Source organism: Mauremys reevesii, linkage group 2 (assembly GCF_016161935.1).
Source record: "Mauremys reevesii isolate NIE-2019 linkage group 2, ASM1616193v1, whole genome shotgun sequence".
In the NCBI taxonomy this organism is placed as follows: domain Eukaryota; kingdom Metazoa; phylum Chordata; order Testudines; family Geoemydidae; genus Mauremys; species Mauremys reevesii.
The window spans coordinates 174,632,651-174,657,327 of record NC_052624.1 but is presented as its reverse complement, the minus strand read 5'-3'; the positions used below and the strand labels follow the sequence as shown (position 1 = coordinate 174,657,327).

General features: G+C 39.6%; 1 protein-coding gene and 1 long non-coding RNA gene across 2 annotated transcripts in view; one reads left to right on the top strand and one right to left on the bottom strand.

The window, feature by feature from the left end:
* Positions 1-24,677, top strand: part of LOC120397306 — a 427,598-nt gene that overhangs the window by 383,608 nt on the left and 19,313 nt on the right. The window lies entirely within an intron of this gene.
* LOC120396459 lies at positions 9,156-11,924 on the bottom strand. The gene is made up of 3 exons (XR_005593158.1): positions 11,894-11,924; positions 9,736-9,793; positions 9,156-9,291 (listed from the first exon to the last, which is right to left on the bottom strand). It is a non-coding gene; the product is annotated as an uncharacterized LOC120396459 (long non-coding RNA).

Here is a 24,677-nt window from a genome sequence, read left to right as displayed (position 1 = left end):
CAGTTAAAACAAACTGAGAGTTGAGATTATTTTTGTTTAGCTTTTTCAGCCCATGGTTTGTATCAGACATTTTGTTTTCCATATTTAAATTGAGCAGTTTTGAAATCTACCACAAGTCATTACTGGTTTTGTTTCAGGAAGGGAAAAAATAAACAATGATTCTCTCTATTTTTGTCTTTTCTTTCTTTAAAAACAAGAAATGGAAAGGAGGATTATGTTTCCAAGTCTCAATATACAGTATCATACAGACATGGTGGGGCATGTTTCATAATAGTCTTTTATTAAACATCTCAAGTTCAGTCTTGCCAGGTGCCTTTTAACTGAACCCTTTAAAATATGCTCTGACATCTAATATAGCTATTTAAACTGGCAGGTTTGGGGGTTGTTTTTTTTTCAAATTGACACAAAGCACTGCACCAAATTCTATTCTCATTTACATAGTGCATTGTAACTGCAGTCCAAGATGTTGAGTCCATGTAACTTAGAGACAACTTCGGCACATTTTTCTAAAACAGATACCTGTATTTCCAGTCTGCGTAACAGTTTGTAATGGAAAGATAGGAGGAGATAGTTTAGAGACAGAGAGATTGTTATATTAAAATCACCTTTATGGTACTTTTTTCTTTCAACTTTCCTCTGTTCCATCCTAGACCCTCTGGATTTGCACCCCAGAACCTCAAGAGCTCTTACTTGCTCACCACCATGCAAAATACCACTGTTCTTGTGGTATTCTCACTAAGAAGACACACAACTCAGGGAGCTGTAACGTTTTGCCTGAAACAAGCATGGGAAATACAAGTTGGAACTATATCACAAAACAGCAATATTCAGAGAATAGGTCAAATTGTACCCGTGTAACCCCACTGATATCAGTGGGGCTGCAAGGTTCTAACTAAGGACATGGTTTGGTCTAATGTCTGTTTTCTAATAGATCTTGCACGGCTTGGGGTTGGTAGGTCTTGAATCAAAATATCCAACAGCTGGAATAAAGCACCAGTTCTGCTGAAAAATACACGTTTTGTTTTAAAGAAAATTTTAATCACTTATTTTAAAACTTGACAATGTAAAACTGAAAATGCAACTGCTCAGTGTTGTCTGCTATATCAGATTGAGTGTCCCATATTAGATTATTTGGTGCTGGAATAGCATTGTGTGACAGACATGCTGTATTCTGGAGCCCTTACAAAAAAAAAGAGGGTTGTACCACTTCTCAGTGACACCCTTGTAAGTCCATTGACTTTAAAAGGAACTGCCTTATTTTGCACCAGCACACGTGAGAGGAGAATCAGGCTCAAGATGCGTGGTGTTGAAATGAGCAAAATGTAAAATTCACAGAGATGGATCAGTCATCCATCCTTACTGCTTCACTTTGCAATGCAGTCTTTTTGCCCCAGGATTACATGAGGAGACACTTTTATAACTCTGATTACTCATGAACTCACATCCAGACATATATAATATATGAATGCATTGTGAATGCTGCCGAAAGTATTTTCTATGCACAGTTGCCAAGGTCCAAAACTGCATGTGTCATCTTATCATACACAGCGCATTAAGTGCTGGTCATAGAAATTCGATCTGCCCTATGGGTATTTTAAATTGCAAACATAACTTTTTTGGAAACTGTCCTGTATTTGGTTTTTGTTCGGTTTGTTTTCTGAATCAGCATAGGTTGTTGATACCAGCTCAATAGCTCTTTCCTTATTCTTTGAGGCTTCTCAGCTCTCCCACTGAACACATGCCAATGATCAAGTACCCTGTTATATAGTTGAGCAACTTATGTTGGAGGAATTCCACAGGAAGAGAATTATTGGATGTCTCCTTTTTCCAGTATAACCTATGCAAAATTTGAGCTTATGCAATTTTAAGTTATTCATGATGAAAGAGTCTTGAATGCTTTAAACAATGAAGGTCAGCACTTGAGTGTATGTAGTTTCCTTTCTATTGCTGTGCAGTTATAGTTTTGAGCTCCAATTGATACCCCAGCTGTAAATGTAGCAGTTACATTGGATTATTTCACTCACATTACACCTTGGGGTGCCAGATCCTCGTAATTCTTCACTCCACTAGTGCCAGAGACCGATTAAAGTGTGCTGGCTTGAAATGGCACTCAGTTCTTTCCTGTGTTTCTTTATCCTTGCCAAAATTCATGACAATCACCCAGCAGTCACTGACAGGACTCCTAGCTTAGCTCTGCCAAGTGAAATTAAAAAATAGAAGAAAATGTGCTATGCTAGTATTAGATCAGGTGGTTTCTCCCTAGGAAACTGCCTATTGAGGTAGTTTAGCTAACACTCTTCTTACGTTAAGGACACTTTATGTCACAGCTGTGGGCAGCAGAAGGTGCAGACTTTTGGGGGGCAATGAAGGGATATGTATTAAATGAAAAAAAATTTTTTTACAACATGCAGATATAGATGGATGGATACATTTGTCAGTCTATACACATGCATAGTTGATTAAAATAAAATACATAATTTCAAAATAGAGAAATTTAAAAGGCAAATGGTTAAGAGCTGGAAAGAGTGGTAATAATCTAAAAATATTTAAGAAACTATATTTTACTATAGACAATTTTATATATCTTCTAGGACATAGAACCCCAGGTAAAGGGTAATTCCATCTGTGGAATGTACAGCACAGCAAGTATCAATACAGGAACTCTGCCACTTTTAAAATCACAGATCAGTGTTGTTCTGTGAAATGAAATGGATCTTTTTTCCTAAAGACAAGGTCCCTAGAGTCTGTTTCCTTTTGTTCAGACTCGGACTACAAATGACATGTTTGAGAGAAGGCTCTTGATGGATCAGTTCAACAAAAGGCAGGGTGATTCATTCTGAGGCCATTTCCTCCTCCTCACCCTCTCCCCCTGCCCTAACTCTGCCCCCAGAGCTGCTACCTGAGCTATTCTCTATTTCTGACGTTGATTGAAAAGTTCAGCATAGTGTTTGTATTACATTTGCCAGATTTGTGGCTGTGTTGGCTGTGAGCACAAATGGTTAGTCCATGGGAACGAGATGGCTGGGAGTTGAAGCTAGACAAATTCAGACTGAAAATGTTTAACCGTGAGGGTAATTAACCATGGAAACAATTTACCTTGATCACGGTGGATCCTCCATCTATGGCAATTTTTAAATCAAGATTGGATTTTTTTTTAAAGATAAACTCTAGTTCAAACAGGAATTATTTAGGGGAAGTTCTATTGCCTGTGTTATGCAGGCGGTCAGATTACATGATCACAGTGGTCTCTTCTGGCCTTGGAATCTATGAATTCACTTGCCCTCTGATTAGTCCAGTATTTCAAATGGACTTATCATTCTCACCAATCCTTTACTTGTGCTTGTGTTTCCTGAATGGCATGAGTAGAAATTCATACTCAAATAGAGAGTCACCCAAAAGAATTCTCTAACAAGGTGCCATTGTTTTATGCATATGCTCATTGTCACAGGAAGTTGTTGAGACTAAGAACATAGCAAGATTCAAAAAAGGACTGGAGATTTATATTAGAGAAAATCCAGAGCTGTCATAATTAATGAGCACAGAAATGTTGGGAAGGATAGTAAACCTCATGCTCCAGGGTTAAGATAATCTGCGATTATTAGGGCTTGTCTACACTTACCGGGGGATTGACACGCGGCGATTGGTGCATCAACAGTCGATTTAGTGGGTCTAGTGAAGACCCGCTAAATTGAACGCAGATTACTCTCTCATCGACTCCTGTACTCCACCTGAATGAGAAGCACAAGGGGATTTGACGGGAGAGCATCTCTCATTGACATAGTGTAGTGTGGACTCTGTGGTAAGTAGATCTAAGTACGTCGACTTCAGCTAAGTTATTCACATAGCTGAAGTTACGTAACTTAGATTGATCTCCCCCCATACTGTAGACAAGGCCTTAGACAGCAGGATGAGACCGAATGTATGTGGTAGTGGGGGATTATCCCATACCTTCCTACTGTGGGATTATTTCACCTTCCTCTGATGCATCTGCTACTGGCCACTGCCAGAGTAAGGATACTTAACTGAACAGACTCCTATGTTACCATCATAATGCATATGCAGAAGAGGGGAAGGTAGGTTGTTCGTGCAATTGCCTTTTCTTGACTTTTTAATGTTTATCGATGTAACTTTAATATTCTATTAATACAATTTTTCTCTTAAATTGACTGAGCTATAGGAAGAGTTTAAAAAGGTTACTGATCATAGTAATGAAAATGGTTCCTTAATACGAATGAAAGAGCAGGTGATTCACAACTGGCAGGGATCATGAGGTATTTTTCCCTCAGAATATTTTAACTTGAGAAAAACATAAGTATTCCCATTCTTTTAGTCTTCAAACTTTTGAAGTCTGAAATTCTTTGGTAATATTTCCCTAAATGTACTAAAACATCTTTGTATCTAAACCATCAAAGTTTAGTTGAAACTGCAGCTGTTCTGGGGGCGGTTCTGATCTTTTCTGAATTGGTTCACCCATCCCCATCAGACATAAAACAAGAAATGGAAACAGTAGTGCAAGCGCTGGAAAATGACAAAAAATGTTCTTACTGGGAACTAAAACTCATACTTCTATATGTATCAAAAAACTTGGCTGTCAGCTGAATCAATTTTTATTCAATCAATAAACAGAAACTGGTTTTTCTCTTTGGTCCTTTTGATCCTTGCAAAAATATAAACTCTGCTGACTTAAGAAGGTGTTACAGGGTTTTTTTGCCCCTTTTCTTAAACATTCAAACAGTCTAGTATGATTTTCTGCACTTAATGTTAGATTGACTGACATTAATGTTATTAAATTGGGGGGAAAATCTTTAAGAAATGTAATGCATTTAGAATGATAACAGAAAAGAGAAAATATATGGGCCTGATTCATTACACTGGGCCGCTATGTTACACTGATGTAAAATTGGAGTAACTTCATCAAAGGAGTTATACCAGCAAAAAACAGAGCACTGCAGCAGTAAATCAGACTCATATGTAGGGCAAAAAGCATACTAGTTGTTAATGAGATCTGAAATTGCTTTGATGCATTATCTAAGCTATTGTACTATATACACTTTTAATAGAAATTAAAGATTTATGTGGCATGATGCAAATCCCAGTGTAAGTGGTATAACATTACCCTAGAACAAATATTAAAACCATAATAGTTATGTTTTTAAAAAACTATGTTCCAGATAGCAATTTGGGTAGCCAGCTTCTGCTCTGAAATTTAATTTCCAACCGGAAATAAAGGTCTGTAGAAGGCAGATGAAAAGAAAATTGGACATGGACAACTATATATTCTTGCATATAATATGGCTTTTTAAAAACAACAAGGGCATGCCAGTTTCAAAGACAGAGCAGGAATGGGCGGGGGAAGAGGGGAGGATTTAAAGTTAACTATGGTGATTGGCCAAATATGGCAATTAGATGTTATGCCTACTTGTCTGGAACTAAGTTGCACAAAAGGGGAAAAGAACAAAGTTGCAAAATGCTGATGGCCTATAACTGACTGGAAACCACAAATATAACTTGTATGTTAGTCATAGCTGCTTCTCCTAAGCATTTTTCCCCCTAATATCCATGATTTAACCATGTAAGTGAGTTTTTCTGGAATCTTATAGTAAAAATGGCTATAGCATTGCTTGACATATGTGCTTACGCTGTGTTACATGTAGAGGGGCTGTGCATCTGTATTGCAATAGGAATGAATCAAGGTTGTGTAGTGAAAGAGACTCTTTTTGTAGGACCCCAGCCTCATATGTTGCAGGAGTTGGAAGATGAGTGACGAAAAAGGGAGGGCCCTGCAGGAAGAGAAAGGACAGACTCATGGTTAAGGCAGCTGAATGATGACCTGGAGAATTAGATTCTATCCCAGCCTCTGCCACAGAGTTACTGTGTGATGCTGGTCAAGTTACTCAAACCAGATTTTTCACAGGTGATCACAAATTGTATAAGCTTTCGTGGGTGAATACCCACAAAAGCTTATTCTCCAATACATCTGTTAGTCTATAAGGTGCCACAGGACTCTTTGTTGCTTTTTACAGATCCAGACTAACATGGCTACCCCTCTGATACTTGACACGAATTGTATGTGACACTTTTTCTGGGTACCCAACATGAGACACCTGGGGTCAGATTTGTGGAAGTGCTGTGTGCACAACTGCGGCTGAAGATAATTGGAAGTGTGATTTGAAAATATAATGTGCTATTAAAATGTTAAGTATTCTGAAAAATCAGGGCCTGGGTGTCTTAAATTGGGCTTCCTACATTAGTGGACACTTGACAGTTTTGGCTAGTCTTTGTGTACCTTGGTTTCCCAGCTGTAAAAACAGAGTAATCATATAACCCCGCTGCACCAGGGTGTTATGAAGAGAAATTCATTAATATTTGTGAAGACCATAGAAATACCCAGGAGGAAATTAATAATTTTGTATTCAGTGCTGGGTTTGGCTGGTATATGGTAAATAAGGCCTGGAGCTACCCACACAAGCAAGCAGTTTAAAGTAATCTAAAAAGCCTTGTTTGTTGTTTTTAACTCATGACCATCTGTATCTACCTTTGTATGTATTTACGGCAATGGAGGAAGTTAAGATCCTCTCTAATATATAGAAATAAGGAAAGGATAGGAGGAAATTAGCTACCGCTGAAGCTTATAAAAGATGTTAAAAGTAGCCAATTTAGAACCACAACGTGCATTTTATTTTTAACTGGATCTGGTTATTAACAATATTTGCTAATTCCCCCTAGGGATGCTCTGAGCTTTGCAGACTGAAACGCTGAGCTTGGAAAATGTTTTAGGTTTGTTTTTAATAAAATTTAAGTCGTTTGAAATCGCCTGCTTTTGTAACAAGCCTTAGGGCTTGTCTACACGGCGAATTAATGCATGGTATTATGAGTCTACATGCAGTAGCTTGCCATGTACCAGCTTGCCGTGTAGACCCTGTTACCATGCACTGAATGTTCTGTAGTGCTCCTTCTCCAGTGCTTGTCGACCCTGCCAGCTCATAAATCTGGAAATTAGTTTAAACAGATATTAATGGAAAGCTGTACCTACCAGAAGACTTTTTTAAATGAGCCACATTTCACTCATTTTTAATTTCCGCTTTCTTTGACTCAGACTAAATATCATCTAACTTGAGAGCATTAAGAATAAATACCATCTCCCACATTGTATGAAGCATGGGAGGCTTTGATTGCTGTGGAACTTGCTTGGGCGAGGAATTGGGGAGCTCCTGGGATGTGGTACATGGAGGTCTGTATGCTGCCCGCACAACTCCATGGGCACGAGGCTAGCAGAAAGAGAGAGAGTTTGTGGTGGGGAATGGAGGAGTAAGAGTGAGGTTACTGGGTGTATTATTAGTCACATAGTGGTTATATCCATCTACCTCCTGTGCAACCAAGGAGAGCAGCCTTGCAGCAGAACTAGTGTAAGTGTGGGGGCTGTTCAGGGGATACTATTGTGTTTTAGCACATTTACTAATTCATTGTGAAGTTTTATAAATAATTCTCTTAAGACAATTATGTTTTTGTGATTCATGACCTCCTTGCTAATCCACCATTCAGTTATATACAGAGGGTCTCCCGCACAGCTGTGCAACTTAACAAAGATATACTGTAAATACAACAGGAACTGTTAGATTTAAGACTTAAAACTAATAATGGATTTTCCATGCAGAAATAAAACCTAGCTCCATCTGCCCAAGATAATATCTAAACAAGATTTATATATTATATGTGAGAACAATGATCCTCATGTATGTATATACAAATCTGTTTTAGAGAAACTACCTAGGAGAGCAGCAAATTGGTAACCCAGTGTAGCCTTTAGCTAAAGGTCAAATCTAAAGTATCCCAAAGTTTCCAGTACAAATTAAAGTAGTTGGTATCAAAGATAATAATTGTCATTGGCGGGGTGGTGGAGAAGAAGTTAGTTCAGATGAGCTGGGGCTGCTGTTGTTGCTATTGTTAATTTTGATCCTGTTTCATCCCAGTGGTTATAAAAGTTGCCTTTACAGGTAATAGTGAGTTGTGAAAACTCAGAGGTTTGGGTTCTAGGTGGTTGTGTGCATCTCCTAGCACAGTGGGGGTCTGGTCTGGGTCTCCTGAGAGCTAGCACAATACAAATAATAAATACAATAATAAACAAATAATACCATTGTGTAAGTTTCACACAGCTCTAGTCCATGCTGTGGCTTTCACTGCATTCAACCAGGTGCCAAAGGGCTTAGATCAGGGGCGGGTAAACTTTTTGGCCTGAGGGCTGCATCCGGTTTCCAAAATTGTATGGAGGGGTGGTTAGGGGAGGCTGTGCCCCCCAAACAGCCAGGCGTGGCCCTGCCCCCTTCCCCTATCCGACCCCCCTTCTAGCCCCCTGATGACCCCCCCGGGGCTCCTGCCCAACCCCCCCCGCTCCCTGTCCCATCCAACCCCCACCGCTTTCTGTCCCCTGACTGCCCCCAGACCCCTGCCCTGACTGCCCCAGCTGCCCCATCTAACCCCCTCTTTCCTTCCTGACCACCCCACCTGGGACCCCTGTCCCCCTTAACCCCCCCTGTTCCCTGCCCTCTGACCGCCCTGACCCCTATCCAGACCCCCACCCCTGACCCCCACCCCAAACTCCCCTGCCCTCTATCCAACCCCTCCACCCCGCTCCCTTCCCCCTTACCATGCTGCCTGGAGCACCAGTGGCTTGCGGCGCTACAGCTGCACCCCCCAGAGCAGCAGGACAAGCAGCCACGCCACCGCGCAGCACAGAGCACCGGGTCAGGCTGTGGCTCTGCAGCTGCGCTGCCCTAGGACCTCGCAGCCCTGCCGCCCAGAGCATTGCGTTGGCAGCGGGGCAAGCTGAGACTGCGTGGGAGGGGGAACAGCAGGGGAGGGACCGGGGGCTAGCCTCCCCGGGCAGGAGCTCGGGCCAGACAGGAGGGGCCTGCAGGCCGGATGTGGCCCACAGGCCATAGTTTGCCCACCACTGGCTTAGATCCTGCTGTAATGAGCCTGGTATAAAAGCCTAGCTAGATAGAGCTATCCCATACAAGGACATGCCAGAACACTTTAGCTTCCTTAGCCTCCTTTGTGTTCCTACACTCAAAAAGAAAATAGTGAGTTTTCTCTATATTTTTAATTAATTTTCACATTTATTTTTGGCTGAATTATAGATAACAGTTGTAGAAATTTGTGGCCCTGTTTTGAATTCACCTGTGGTATCAATACTTAAGACCTGCATCCTAACGACTGGTGCACCTAGGTGGCAGAGACATAGTGTTGTGGGCTCATGCAGATCTGAGATGAATAGCGCCCATATTGATTTCCCTGTAATGGAGTGTAAAAGAAAAACGTACAGGTTTTGGTTGCAGGTATTTTCATGGGGTATTAAATTGGTGGATTAGTTGCAAACAGCAGTACTGATAAAGACTCCTGTCCATCTTGATGGTTGGGCCTTTGTATTAAAATGACACATAAATAACCTATTATGTCCCCCACCCATGGAAATTCAAATGCACCTGTCAACTTGATAAAGCACTTGCCTGGAGGGAAGCATTGTTTACATTTTCACTCCATTCTTCAGAAAAAGTGAGATTCTAATTATTTTTCCCACTGTAAATTAATGCTGACTATGATGGTTAGCATATCTCTGTATTGTTATATCTATGGGAAAGTTAAATAATAGAGCTGATCCATCATGTATTATGCAACGTGCATTTTTATGACAGGCTTCCCTGTGATCTTATTATGCCTCTCTTCATAAATACTCACTTTTTTCAGCAGCTGGGGGAATCTTTGTTGACTGCTGGTTCAGAAGTTGAAATCTGTCCTATGTGTAAAGGAAAATATAATTTACATGTTTATGAGGCAGTGAACTTTGCTATTTTACAAGGGAAAAGATAAAGATATACAGTGCACTCCACTAATAATGTACATCATTATAATAGACAATTGATTACAATATACTACAACAGTTTTTCCAAACCAAGCATATTAAATTCAATAATACGACTGTTTCTGGATATATTGGGCAGAAACTTTGTGATTAGGGATGGGCAAACCAGTTGAGAGCAAATAAAAATGTATCTGGATCTTTGCCCAAAAAACAGAAACAACCTAGACATTTGTTGAAAACCTGCCCCCCAGACTATGAACCGTTTCTGAAGCTTGAAAGAGTTCAGTTTAACTAATTTTTTGGTACTGATTACTTTCCATTTTTGTGAGGTTCCTCCTGGAACTGGAAGCAGGATTGCTGTAATATTATGAAGCGGGCTGGTTTTGCAATATTTCTGTATGTGCTGCAAATGTGTTTTTTTCAGAAGAATTTTTGCTATCCAGTTTCTAAACAAGGGAAGGACAAGGCTACTGGCACGTTTTGAAAACCCCAGAACAGCCTGTACTCTTAAACTCTTCAGTCTAGTTTTGAAGACCCAACTGATTTCAATGCCCTTTAGGATGCTTATACAAACTGCACTGAATCTCTAAACATTTGGTTAAGAACATAAGAACGGCCATACTGAGTCAGACCAAAGATCCATCTAGCCCAGTATCCTGTCTCCCGACAGTAGCCATTACCAGGTTCCCCAGAGGGAATGAACAGGTAATCATCAAGTGATCCATTCCCTATTGCTCATTCCCAGCTTCTGGCAACAGAGGCTAGGGACACCATCCCTGCCTACCTGGCTAATAGCCATTGATGGACCTATCCTCCATGAATGTTTCTAATTCTTTTTTGAACCTTGTTATAGTCTTGGCCTTCACAACATCCTCTGGCAAAGAGTTCCACAGGTTGACTGCACGTTGTGTGAAAAAAAATACTTCCTTTTGTTTGTTTTAAACCTGCTGCCTATTAATTTCATTTGGTAACCCCCAGTTCTTGTGTTATGAGAAAGGGTAAATAACACTTCTTTATTTATTTACTCCACACCAGTCATGATTTTATAGACCTCTATCATATCCCTCCTTAGTCGTCTCTTTTCCAAGCTGAAGAGTTCTAGTCTTATTAATCTTTCCTTGTACAGAAGCCATTCCATACCCCTAATCAATTTTGTTGCCCTTTTCTGAACCTTTTCCAATTCCAATATACCTTTTTTGAGATGGGGCGACCACATCTGCATGCAGTATTCAAGATGTGGGCGTGCCATGGATTTATATAGAGGCAATATGATATTTTGTGTCTTACTATCTATCTCTTTCTTGATGATTCCCAACCTTCTGTTTGCTTTTTTGACTGCTGCAGCGCATTGAGTGGATGTTTTCAGAGAGTGGTAACAGCTAATTTAGACCCCATCATTTTATGTGTGTAGTTGGGATTATGTTTTCAATGTGCATTACTTTACATTTATCAACATTGAATTTCATCTGCCATTTTGTTGCCCAGTCACCCAGTTTTGAGGGATCCTTTTGTAGCTCTTTGCAGTCTGCCAGGCACTACTACTATCTTGAGTAGTTTTGTATCATCTGCAAATTTTGCCACCTCGCTGTTTACCCCTTTTTCCAGATTATTTATGAATATGTTGAATAGGACTGGGCCCAGTACAGACTCCTGGGGGACACCACTATTTACCTCTCTCCATTCTGAAAACTCACCATTTACTCCTACCCTTTGTTTCCTATTTTTTAACCAGTTACCAATCCATGAGACAACCTTCCCTCTTATCCCATGACAGCTTACTTTGCTTAAGAGCCTTTGGTGAAGGACTTTGTCAAAGGCTTTCTGAAAAACTAAGTACACTGTATCCACTGGATCTCTCTTGTCAATATGCTCGTTGACCCCCTCAAATAATTCTAACAGATTGGTGAGGCATGATTTCCCTTTACAAAAACCATGTTGACTTTTCCCCAAGAAAATATGTTCATCTATGTTTCTGACAGTTTTGTTTTTTAGTATAGTTTCAACCAGTTTGCCCGGTACTGAAGTCAGGCTTACTGGTCTGTAATTGCCCGGGTCACCTCTGGAGCCCTTTTTAAAAACTGGCATCACATTAGCTATCCTCCAGTCATCTGGTACAGAAGCTGATTTAAGTGATAGGTTACAGACTACAGTTAGTAGTTCTGCAATTTCACATTTGAATTCCTTCAGAACTCTTGGGTGAATACTGGTGACTTATTACTGTTTAACTTATCAATTTGTTCCAAAACCTCCTCTAATGAAACCTTAATCTGGGACAGTTCCTCAAATTTGTCACCTAAAAAGAATGGCTCAGGTTTGGGAATCTCCCTCACATCCTCAGCCGGGAAGACTGATGAAAATAATTCATTGTTTCTCCGCAATGGCCTTATCATCCTTGAGTGCTCCTTTAGCATCTCGATCGTCCAGTGGCCCCACTGGTTGTTTACCAGGCTTCCTGCTTCTGATGTACTTAAAATATTTTTGCTATTACTTTTTGAATCTTTGGCTAGGTGTTCTTCAAATTATTTTTTGGCCTTCCTAATTATATTTTTACACTTCATTTGTCAAGTTTATGCACCTTTATATTTTCCTCACTAGGAATTAATTTCCACTTTTTAAATGATGCCTTTTTGCCACTCACGGCATCTTTTACTTTGTTTTTTTTAGCCATGGTGGCTCTTTTTTTGGTTCTCTTACTATGTTTTTTTTTTAATGTGGGGTGTACATTTAAGTTGAGCCTTTATTATGGTGTCTTTAAAAAATTTCCATGCAGCTTACAGGGATTTCACTTTTGGCGCTGTACCTTTTAATTTCTGTTTCACTAACCTCCTCATTTTTGTGTAGTTCCCTTTTCTGAAATTAAATGCTACTGTGTTGGGCTGCTATGGTGTTTTCCCCACCACAAGGATGTTAAATTTAATTATATTATTGTCACTGTTACCAAGGGGTCCAGCTATATTCACCTCTTGGTTTGCCCATCACTGGTTATAGATTTGTATAGATTTCTAGATTTATATTTGAGCATTATTGCTAGAGATGGATTGAGGTTTAAAATGGTTGGGATCCATCACAGAAGTAGTCCAGTCCAGAAAAGAGGGCAAGTCACAACTGGAAACACTTTGCAGTCAATGCGCCTTACTGTTAGGTTAGATTGAGAGTGCAACAGGAGTGTTTGGCAGATTGGGGACAAGGGAAGAGGATTAGGTTAGGGTGAGTGGGGATGCCAAAATCTTTGGCAGCTGGCCGGGGTCAGATTGGGAAGATAAAGTCCAAGATGCTGCACAACTCCTTGCTTCTGTACCCGCTCACCCCATTTCTAATCATATTGCCTCTCTCTCCATCCACTCTATCAATGACACCAGCATTATTCAGTCCTATGTCGGCTTCTCTCACAAACCTCTCTGCGCCTTCTTGCATGTTGCCCCTTATGCATGAAACACACTTACAAATTGATCCTCTTTCAGATTTGTCTTAATTATGCCTATAACTAATCAGCTAATTAATGATGATTATTTAGAGGGACAGATGGAGATAGTTGACACATATTTTATCTATTTACAATAATACTTTTAAAGAAAACACATATAAAATAATATATTTCATTGTATCCTTCTCCCTTTATATGTCATTTGTCATTTAACCCTAGGCAGAATGGATTGTCTCTTTCTATCTGTTTGTAGAGTGCCTAGCAAAATGAGTCCCAAGTCCTGATTGGTAACCTCTGGTTGCTTCCACAATATATAATTTAAATAATAGTTATATGCCTGTCAGCACTGGTCAAAAAAATGAAAGAAAGGAATCATGACACTTTTCAAACATTTTGAAGATATTTTCGTTTCCAAGTTTGTGAAAATAATGTATTTTTATATCATATTCATGCATTTTTACTACAAATTTTCAGGTTTTGGTTTGCATGTTTTTTCCTCCCCCCTTCTCTCTCGTCTTTTTTCCCCTTTTTCTATTTTGCTCCAGAAAAGGGAAAAGGGGTGAGGAAAAGCAAAATTGGAACCTAACCTCGCTCTTCCCACCCCCTCCCCAGACATTTTAAGAAATTTAAAGTAAATGAAACTATTTCACCATTTTTTTTATTTTGAAAACAGGCCATTTTTGGAACAAAAATAATTTTATGACTAAAATAATTCCAACTAGCTTTAATGACCCAATCTAATGCCAGCTTTAACTAAAAACCTTTGAGAATTGAGGGGTACCCTACACACCAGATAGATCTGGTGATTTTTCTCACTTCATACCTTCCCTTGTTCTCTCCCTCAGAAGCACATGTTTATTCCCTGTCCTCGCAGTGTAGCCTAGGGGAAAGTTCCCTGAGCTGAGAAAGTGGTGACCAGAAGTTCAATCTCACCTCTTCTAAGTGTTATTTAAATGCCTGTGCACTTCACTATCCTCTGCAGACATATGGAGCCTGTAGCCCAAATTTTATAAGATGTTTGCAGCAAAGGTATAGACAGACACAGCCCTACCTTTGCTCACATAAATCAAGTATGTACAAAAATATGCACACACTTAGGCACACACATTTTTGAAAATTTGGATTTGTATATAGTGTACAGAAGTTGTAAGCATGGATATATCTGTTCTAACTAGCCTGCTGTTCTAACTAGCCTGCTGTTCTGAGAAATAATAGAACAACACCAATATATAATATCCACTTGAATCATTGCTAGAGACAATTGCAGTATTCATTGCAAATATATTACTTGGGAATTGTAGCCCTTTTTTCTGCCATTCTTGAACCATCCTGATTTCTGCAGATTTTTTTTAATTTTATATTTTATAGATTCCTCCCTTACTCCTAAAATAAGGGGAGAATGAGTGGGAGGACCCAAAAGTAAAGGAATGGGAAAGGAGGAAAAGGAAAGGAGAATGACATTTCTGTTTCCATCACCTGTGACTTAAAGATGACTTAACAAATAGACCAAATCTTTTCAAATTTGTCTGCCATTCCTCTTCTCCAAAATGCTACCTGCTCTTTAGCTGCCAGGTCATCCATGTCGCTGAGCCAAGCTTCTAGCCCTGGAGGCAGTCTGCTCTTCCATCTAAGCAATATGCGTAATTTGGCCACAAGGACCACTCCAGAGAAGCAAGCTTTCCTAGAATTGATGGGATATTTCCCAAAATACAATTCTGGGAGGTAACTTTTAAGGAGCTATATATTATCATATTAATCCTGCCTACTTCCAGCCAGAAGGATTGTATCCTGGTTTTCACCGAATGGTTTGTGAGGACAAATTTCATTCTATATGGTGTTTGTGAACTGGTCACTTCAGCTATTGACATTTTTGTTGTTTGTGGTATATGATTGGTCACCTAAGTCAGATAGTATTACTTCTGCTCCTTGTCTGTTTTAAATGTATAAACAAATAAACAATGAATAACTAATATCAGGGAGCAAAAATGAATAACAAACATTCTTATCTGCACAGAGATGACAGCATATGTGTGCAAATGATGATACCCATTCAAAAAATAGCCATTCTCTAAACATTTATGTATATAAAAACCTTTGCATGAACATTCACCAACAGAAATGATAAGTGTGCAAGGTGCAAGCATTGTTGAATTAAATCATTGACTGTGAAGAGAGTGTTTGAGAACAGCTCTAAAAACAACATGAGTGGGTGCATTCACCATTCCATACTGGGGTCAGTTGTGATGTATCCCTACATGGCCATATAGGGACTCATCTGGCTCTAAAGTCCAGAAACAAGCAGGAGAGTGGGCTTGTAAGTATTGCTACTTCCCACATTAACAGATGGCTGGAGAGAGGATGGAACCCTCACTTCACTCTTTATGGTATATGTAGGTGTCAATGACAGAGGGAAGGGTAGGAGAGAGGCGGGGCGGCTCCAGGCCCCAGCACGCCAAGCACGTGCTTGGGGCGGCAAGCCGCGGGGGGTGCTCTGCCGGTCGCCGCGAGGGCGGCAGGCAGGCTGCCTTCGGTGGCTTACCTGCGGAGGGTCCGCTGGTCCCGTGGCTTCAGCAGACCTCCTGCAGGCATGCCTGTGGAGGGTCCGCTCGTCCTGCGGCTTCAGCCAAAGCCACGGGACCAGCGGACCCTCTGCAGGCAAGCCGACGAAGGCAGCCTGCCTGCCGTGCTTGGGGTTGCAAAATGCCTAGAGCCGCCCCAGAGAGAGGTCCAAATTTAGGCTGCTGTGGAAGACATTAAAGTCCAGGACCTCCATGGTAGCATTCTCTGAAATGCTTCCTGTTCCATGCACAAGGCCAGAAAGACAGGCTGAACTGAAGGGTGTCAATGCGTAGATGAGACAATAGTGTATGGATGTGGGTTGTAAGTTTATTAGGTACTGTAGAACCTTTTAGGAAAGCAGGAGCCTATACAGGAAGGATGGACTCCACCTAAACCCAACTGGAATGTGACTCACATTTGCTGGCATGTAAAATTAAAAAGGTTTTAGAGGAATTTTTAAACTAGGGGTTGGGGGAAAGCCAACAGGTACGGAGGAGCATATAGGTTGGGCAGAGACATCTCTTAGGGATGAATTTATTAAAGGGGGAACTGTATATCCCAGTAAAGAGGTGAGGTAAAAGTATAGATAGGAGCTAGTAGGGAATAATCAAATGTAAGAGTCACATTTAAATATAGCACATGAATGGAAGTAACTGAATAATGACAAAATGTACAAGTACTTATATCCAAATACTAGAAGTCTAAGTTGTGGCAAACCCAGGACAAATAGCTACCAAGGGAGGGGTAGTAATTAGTCCCAGTGGCGTTAAAAGGCCTCTCCCTATCCATTGAGGGGAGATAGCCATGGAGAAATTAGGTTCAGCTGGAACAGGGGTTACCAGGGAACTAATTAGGATCAGCTGGCCCCCATTGCTGGAGACCTTTTTAAACCCTCCCTGGCAGGGAAGCAGGGGGGGAGAGAGAGAAGCAGAGAAGCTGCCAGCGAGTAGGTGCAGCAAGACTCTGAACTCTTCCGGTAAGGAAGACTGCACTCTGTCCCCAGAAGGGGAGAAAAAACATCAAGGGACTGACTGAGAAAAGGATCAGCCAGACCCTGCATGGCCGGGAAGGTCCTTGCTTTGCCCAAGCCTGTGTCTCCAAGGCAAAAAGGGACTGAGCCAGCCAAGGAGAAGCAGGTACTTTGCCACAAAGTATTAAGATGGGTGAACTAGAGTACCTGGCATTAAATGAAGATCTTGATGTAATAGGCATCACAGAAACTTGGTGGAATAAGGATAATCAATGGAACAAGGGAAATATGAGAGTACAAAATATATAGGAATTACAAAGTAGATTGTGCTGGTCGGGGATTGGCATTGTACATGAAAGAAAGCATAGTCAAATAAAGTAAAAAATTTAAATCAATCAAATTGCACCATAGAATCTCTATGGATAGAAATTCAGTGTTTTAAAAATAAGAGTACAGCACTAGAAATGTACTATGGTATACCTGACCAAGATGGTGATAGTGATTGTGAAATGCTCAGGGAGATTACAGAGGCTACAAAAGCAGAAAATGCAACGATAATGGGGGATTTCAACTATTTTCATATTGCCTGGGTAAATGTCACTCCAGGAAGTGATGCAGAGATAAAATTTCTAGACACCTTAAATGACTGCTTCTTCAGCAGCTTATGCTGGAACCCACAAAGGGAGAGCACAGGATTTGGTCCAAGAGGTAAATATAGCTGAACCGCTCAGTAATAGCAACCATAACATAATTACATTTAATATCCTTGTAGAGGGAAAAATTCTAAAAATTCTAAAGAAATCCATCACAGTATCATTTAACTTCAAATAGGGGAACTACACAAAAATGAGGAAGCTAGTTAAACAGAAATTAAAAGGAACAGTCACAAGGGTGAAATGCCTGCAGACTTCATGGAGACTATTTAAAAATGCCATAACAGAGGTTCAAATATGGTGACCAAACGGCAAATGTGAAAAATCAGGACAGGGTGTGTGTGTGTGTGTGTGGGGGGGTAATAGGAGCCTACATAAGAAAAAGATTCCAAGATCGGGAGTGTCCCTATAAAATTGGGTTACCTTAGGTTCAAATTAAATGTATACCCCAAATAAAAAAATAGAAAACAGTAAGAGGACCAAAAATGTCACCATTGCTGAATAGCAGAGTAAAAGAGGCAGTTAGAGGCAAAAAATCATCCTTTAAAAATGTGAAGTCTCATCCTAATGAGGAGCATAAACTCTGGCAAGTCAAGTAAAAAGTATAGGAAGGCAGGTCAAGAAGAATTTCAAGAGCAACTAGATAAAGATACAAAAACAACCACAAAAAAAATTAAGTAAATCAGAAACAGGAAGTCTGCCAAAGTGTGGCCATTGGACAACTGAGGTGCTAAAGAAGCACTCAAGAAAGACAAAGCTGTTGTGGAGAAGCTAAATGTGTTCTTTGCATCAGTTTTTACTGCAGAGGATGTGGGGGAGATCCCCACACCTGAGCCATTCTTTTTAGGTGACTGTTCTGAAGAACTGTCCCAGACTGAGATGCCAATAGATATTTTGGAACAAACTGATACATTAACAATAAGAAGGCACCAGGACCAGATGGTATTCACCCAAGAGTTCTGAAGCAACTCAAATATGAAATTGCAGAAAAACTAGCTCTGTGACAGATGACTGGCGGGTAGCTAATGTAATGCTGTTTGTTTTGTTTTGTTTTTAAAGAAGGGCTCCAGAGGTGATCAGGCCGGTAAGACTAACTTCAGTCACAGCATATTGGTTGAAACTATAGTATAAAACAGAATTATCAGGCATATAGAAAAACACTATACGTTGGAGAAGAGCCAACATAGTTTTTGCAAAGGGAAATCATGCTCACTAATCTATTAGAAGTGCAACAAGCATGTGGACAAGAGTGATCTAGTTGATATAGTGTACTTGTACTTTCAGAAAGCATTTGACAAAGTCCTTCACCAAAGGCTCTTAAGCAAAGTAAGCAGTCATGGGAAAAGAGGTAAGCTCCTCTCATGGTTCAGTAACTGGTGAAAAGCTAGGGAAAAAAGGGTACGAATAAAAGGTCCGTTTTCACTATGGAGAGCGGTAAATAGTGGGGTCTCACAAGGATCTGTGATGGGGCCTGTACTGTTCAACATATTTATAAATGATTTCGAAAAGTGCGTGAACAGCGAGGTGGCAAAATTTGAAAACAACAAAAATTATTCAAGATAGTCCAAAGCAGAGTGGGAAGAGTTACAAAGAGATCTCATGAAACTGGGTGACTGGGAAACAAAATGGTGGATGTAATTTGATGTTGATAAGTACCAAGTAATACACATGGGAAAAAATAATCCCAACTATACATATAAAATGATAGGGTCTAAATTAGCTGTTACCACTCAAGAAAGAGATTTTAGAGTCATCATGGATAGTGCTCTGAAAACTTCCATTCAATGTGCAGCAGCAGTCAAAAAAGCTAACAGTGTTAGGAACCATTAGAAAAGGGATAGATAATAAGACAGAAAATATTATAATGCCACTATATAAATCCATGGTACACCCACATCTTGAATACTGTGTGCTGTTCTGGTTGCCCTATCTCAAACAAACTTTATTAGAATTGGAAAAGGTACAGAGAAGGGCAACAAAAATGATCAGCGATATGAAGCAGCTTCCCTATGAGGAGAGATTAAAAAGGCTGGGACTGTTCATTTTAGACAAGAGATTACTAAAGAGGGGTATGATAGAGGTCTATAACACGATGAATGGTGTGGAGAAAGTGAATAGGAAAGTGTTATTTACCCCTTCACAGTACACAAGAACTAAGGGTCACCCAAAGAAATTAATAGGTAGTAGATGTAAAAAACAAAAGGAAATACATCTTCACACAATGCATGGTTAACCTGTGGAATTTGTTGCCAGTGAAGTTGTGAAGGTCAAAACTATAACTGGGTTCAGAAAAGAAGCTGGGAGTGGACAACTGGGAATGGATCACTTGAAATTGCCCTGCTCTGTCCATTCCCTCTGAAGCATCTGGCACTGGCCATTGTCAGAAGACAATTGGATACTGGGCTACATGGATCACTGATTTGACAATTCTTATGTTCCCCTCTCCCCACCAATATACCAGCCTGAGCTGACACAAGAAGGAAAGTAAAAGGCACTGTAACTTCCCCCCTTCAGCCAAAGGATACTGAGATGCTTTCTTGGAGTGTCCAGGACTGAGTTTCCTATTACCTCCTGCTTCTGTTAAAGGTAGTCTTTCCTGTGGTAGCTGGGTGTTGGCTCCCTCATACTGCCAGCCTTCAGCCACTCAAGAACTCTCCTCTGGATTATGCCAACCCTAAATTTGCCTTTCAGGTTAACACTAGATGCACTCTAGTCCCTGAACTCATCTGAAGCATCCCCCTGCAACATCCAGCCATTAACCACTGAACACTCCCACAAATTTACCAGATTTTCTGCCCCAGGGGAACTGTATACACAGTGAGAATGGTATAACTCAGGATCTAGTACTTTATTACATCACAACGCTGAGCTATATTTGTAGTGACAACAATCAGAAGTATATTATTAAAGACTAAGAGATAGTGAGCATTGATAACAAGTAGGAACAGAAACGGTTACAAATAAAACAAAAGGCATAACATGTTCCTTAGAATCTAAATTTAACTTTAACAGGCTAAAATCCTAGTCTAAAGCAGGTTCTCATCTAAAGCAAACGCTCAGCATCATTAACCAACATGGACAGAATCCAACTTTAATTAACGGAAAGAGCATTGTCCTTTGTGTCTCATCAGTGAAAGATACAATGGTGTCCTCTTTACCTTCTACTTATATCCCCAAAGTTCATTGTCTTTTGCACCCCAAAGACAGGACAACTCCCTATGGTTTAATCTCTAGTGTCTTCCCATCCCCCTGTTTATTCCATATGCAGATTTGCTGTCCTTTGTGTTGTCTTACAATGATTTATCTACATAGATGACAGATAGACAGGTGAATCAATGTCCTAAAGCCTGTTTGTCAGTTCTGCCTTGGACACAGATTTTGGTACATAGACATAACTCCCTAAATATCATACATTTCACACCCAGTGTGAGGATCAGCTTTTATTAGAGACCTTACATGATATTCTTTATGGATAAATACTGTGGAATCAGTGTGTTAAGTATAATGAGTTTGTCAGGCCTGTTAAAGTTGCTGTTAAAGAAGAGTGAACCCTTTGCCAGTTGGCATTAAGGGGTTCTTAGGGTCACAGGGACCATTGAAGGAATTGTGACTTAGTCTGAGCTCTATCTCTTACACAAGGCTAGATGCAAAGTCTCGATCTAACCTATGGGCAAATGAGGAGAATAACTCCTGTTGAGACAATTAAGGAGTTGTGTGCATGGATCTAGGCAAGTCTAGGCCTCAGAGTATCAGATGTGATGTTCAAGTTGTGTGTGTTTGTGTACATATTAGGGCTGTCGATTAATCAGTTAACTCATGCGACTAACTCAAAAAATAATAATTGTGTCTGTGTGTGTATATATAATGTTTATTAAAAATGCTACCTATGAAATATGCCAAATAATGTCAATGCGACTGTTTGAGACATATGAGACTACTTGGTGTAAGAAACTGGCAAAATCTGGCTCCTATAAGCCTCAGGACAATACAGTTTCTGCAGGAATTGTGTTGGTGCAAGCTGTTTTGACCACTATTTCCTGAGAATCCACTGAAGGTGGAGATCCACACAGCAGTGGGGGGAAAACATGTTATTTCAGACTCTTTCTTTTAAGTAACTTACTCTGGATTTAAGTCAGATTTCCCCTACCCTGTCACACCCATGGAGTTGGGACACTACAGAGTCCCATGAAATGGCTTCCATGACATTGGAAAGTCACACCACTTTCCAACTAATGTACCTCTCAAGGCTAGATCCAGGTCCAAAGTCTCTGTTCCACCAGAAGAAACAGAAGGGGCCATGGATCCTTAATTTGTATTCACTCCTTACTCAGGCAAAACTTTCATTGACTTGATTGGGTATTTTGCTTTAGTAAGTACAAAGTGAAAAGTGAATAAGGACGTCAGGATATGGCCCTATATGTATATGCAATTTTATCTTTATCGGATAAGTCTGTTTTCATGTTTATATTTTATTTACATATTACTCAGAAATTGAGAATTGCAATTGTAGAGAAATGTAGTTCTGAAATAGCAAGAAATGATGAGACAATAAATAGCAAGTTGCCCAAGTAACAGGTTCACAATATATGAACTATGAGATACATCACAATGCATTATTGGGTTTAATAACAAGAGACCAAAAAATCACTTAGAATAGGTCTGAATTAGTTGTTCATTTGGATATATACTTAACCAGAATGCTATTAATATTTGTAAAAGAAAAACCAATCATTCCCTTGTGTTACCATGGAAGGCAGCTCACCATAAAATCCATTCTGGGATTATTCTTAAGTCATTTTAGAAGAGGACGCTCTCTGTATATGTTTATTTCATCCGTCAGTCAGTCCATGTCATATTATTAAATAAATTAGAGAAGACTGCATCAACACTGCTTCAGGCATTCAAAATTCAACTGAAATAAACAATTCACAGATATTATTGGCCCATTTTGTTCATAAATAGAACTATTTATGAACAAAGTTATTTCTCTGCAAATTTACTATGGACAAGGGTGGGTGGGATTCCACGCTGATTTAACAGTGTCTAGACTGGATTATGAAAACAGTTGCAAAATATTATATTCTGTAAGCCCACAGGTGACAGAGTGGTTATAATAAGATATATCCACATCTGGAAGATGGCCTTCTGTAATACCAGGCCAAAGATCTTGCACTTTCAGGACCCAAGACATATATATACCCCATTATGGCCTGTCATTCCAGAGCACGCTCTTGCTCTTATCATGCTACGTAAAGGAATTCAAAACAGCAAAACACCATCATCAACCATTCTTTTTTATACAAGGAGCTGTATTTTGAAAGGCATAATAATCACTTTTGTTTATGCTTTACATTCCCTTTCGTCACTTGTTTGATTTATTTAATTGTGAGTTCATATTCGCTTCTTATAAATACCCCTTACTAAGAGCCTGAAATCTTTAGCCACTTCCATAACTGGCTCAGAGTTAAGCTTCAGTGTTGAACTGAACTGACCTAATCTTGGGCTAGGTTACCTCTGGCCTTAGTGTGGCGACATGTGTGTGTTTGTGTGCGCACGTGCATGGCCATAGAATCACTCCTCGCCCAGAACTGCTGGGATGGCTACTAAAAATAAGGATTTCAGCAATGGCATGTCAGGGATGTAAATAACCAAGGGACTTAGCTGGAACTTTTAATTCCCAAGAGGTCCTGAGCTTCCCTTGGAGGGTAAAACTAGCTTTGTTTTGTGGTTTTTTTTTTTTTTTTTTTTTTTGGTTTTTGGTTTTTAATAGTAGAGCTGGATTGTTTTTACAAAGATTGCCTGCAGGATGGCAATTCCCATGGTCACAACTGTTACCACAAAGCATGCATTGGTGATGTTATGAAAGTTATTTGATGTTCTTTGACTATAAAGGACTTTTTCCCTTTTCCCCATTACCATTCTGTAATATTTGCTAACTGTTTGCTGCAACAAGATTGCAGCTCCACTCAAACCCAAGTAGATGGTTTTCGTCTATTTTGCCCATTTTATACATTTTCTCTAAGTAGCAATGCTATTTTCAGATCAATTTTCTGCAATACTTAGATTTTGTGGGTCGATGAAAAGACTAAATATACAGTAGCTGGAAAGCTTTGTTTTGCTACATGTGCAGTTGATGAGCATGACATTGTTAATTATAATACTGGTAAGCAATTAAGAACAGTACGGTACATAGTGGAGGGAGAAATCATCTAATTTCCTGTGTGAAATAAGCATAAATTACTGTGTTAGGAGTTAAGCACAACTTTCTCATATGGTAATATACAACTATTCCCAATTTATCTCAGATAAACTTGAGTAGTTATTTCTGTGTTGCTAAAGATGGTTTTATATCTAACCTACTGTGGTTATAAAGCCGCCATACTACAGATCATGGTAATCTTTCGTTAATCTTTATTTTTATGCTAACATAGCATTTTCTATTCCCACACTTCTGTCAGTATTAATATTAAATGACCATATATGTTGCATGTAATATACATTGGGTAATATGTCTTATTAAAATGTTAGTACATTTTGTCTTCACTACATGTATGTTTGTGTGAATATGTTTGTTTATACATATATATACTTGCAATGTAACTGTACGTTCATGTACTATATATGTATATCTCCACAGGCACAGATATGTAGCCAATGTATTGTAATTTCTAACATAAATTATAATGTATCTTCTTTTTTTATGAGAAGTGTGTTCCAATCCTTCTCTAAAAGTCTGTGAATTTTTACGTCATGCTGTACATTCAAGAAGCAGCGATTTAAATCATTGTTGCAGAATGAATTAAAATTATTAATAAGACTTAAATCCACATGAGACTTACTAAATCATCTGATCTGACCTAAATTTATGACCCTGCCTCCCACTCCTTCATGTTGTATACTTGCACAAAGAGGAGTGCACTGGCAGATGAAGAAGAAAAAGCAACACAGTCAAGAACAGTAAAAGCTGCATTTCTGCATTAAATCTATGTAACACTTGGTAATGATAATAACATAAACAAATCAACTATAAGGGCATTCGCATCAAGCCTAATTTCCAGAAGAACTATTATAGAGCGATTAACAGCCTGATACTCCTGTTTTAATTAAGCTCTGTTTTGAAATATTCAGCATTTGAACCTGTTCTGTCCTGCCTCTTTTTATCATTGAATTACCATCTTTAATTTGTTCCTCTGCTGAAAGATGAATTTCTCT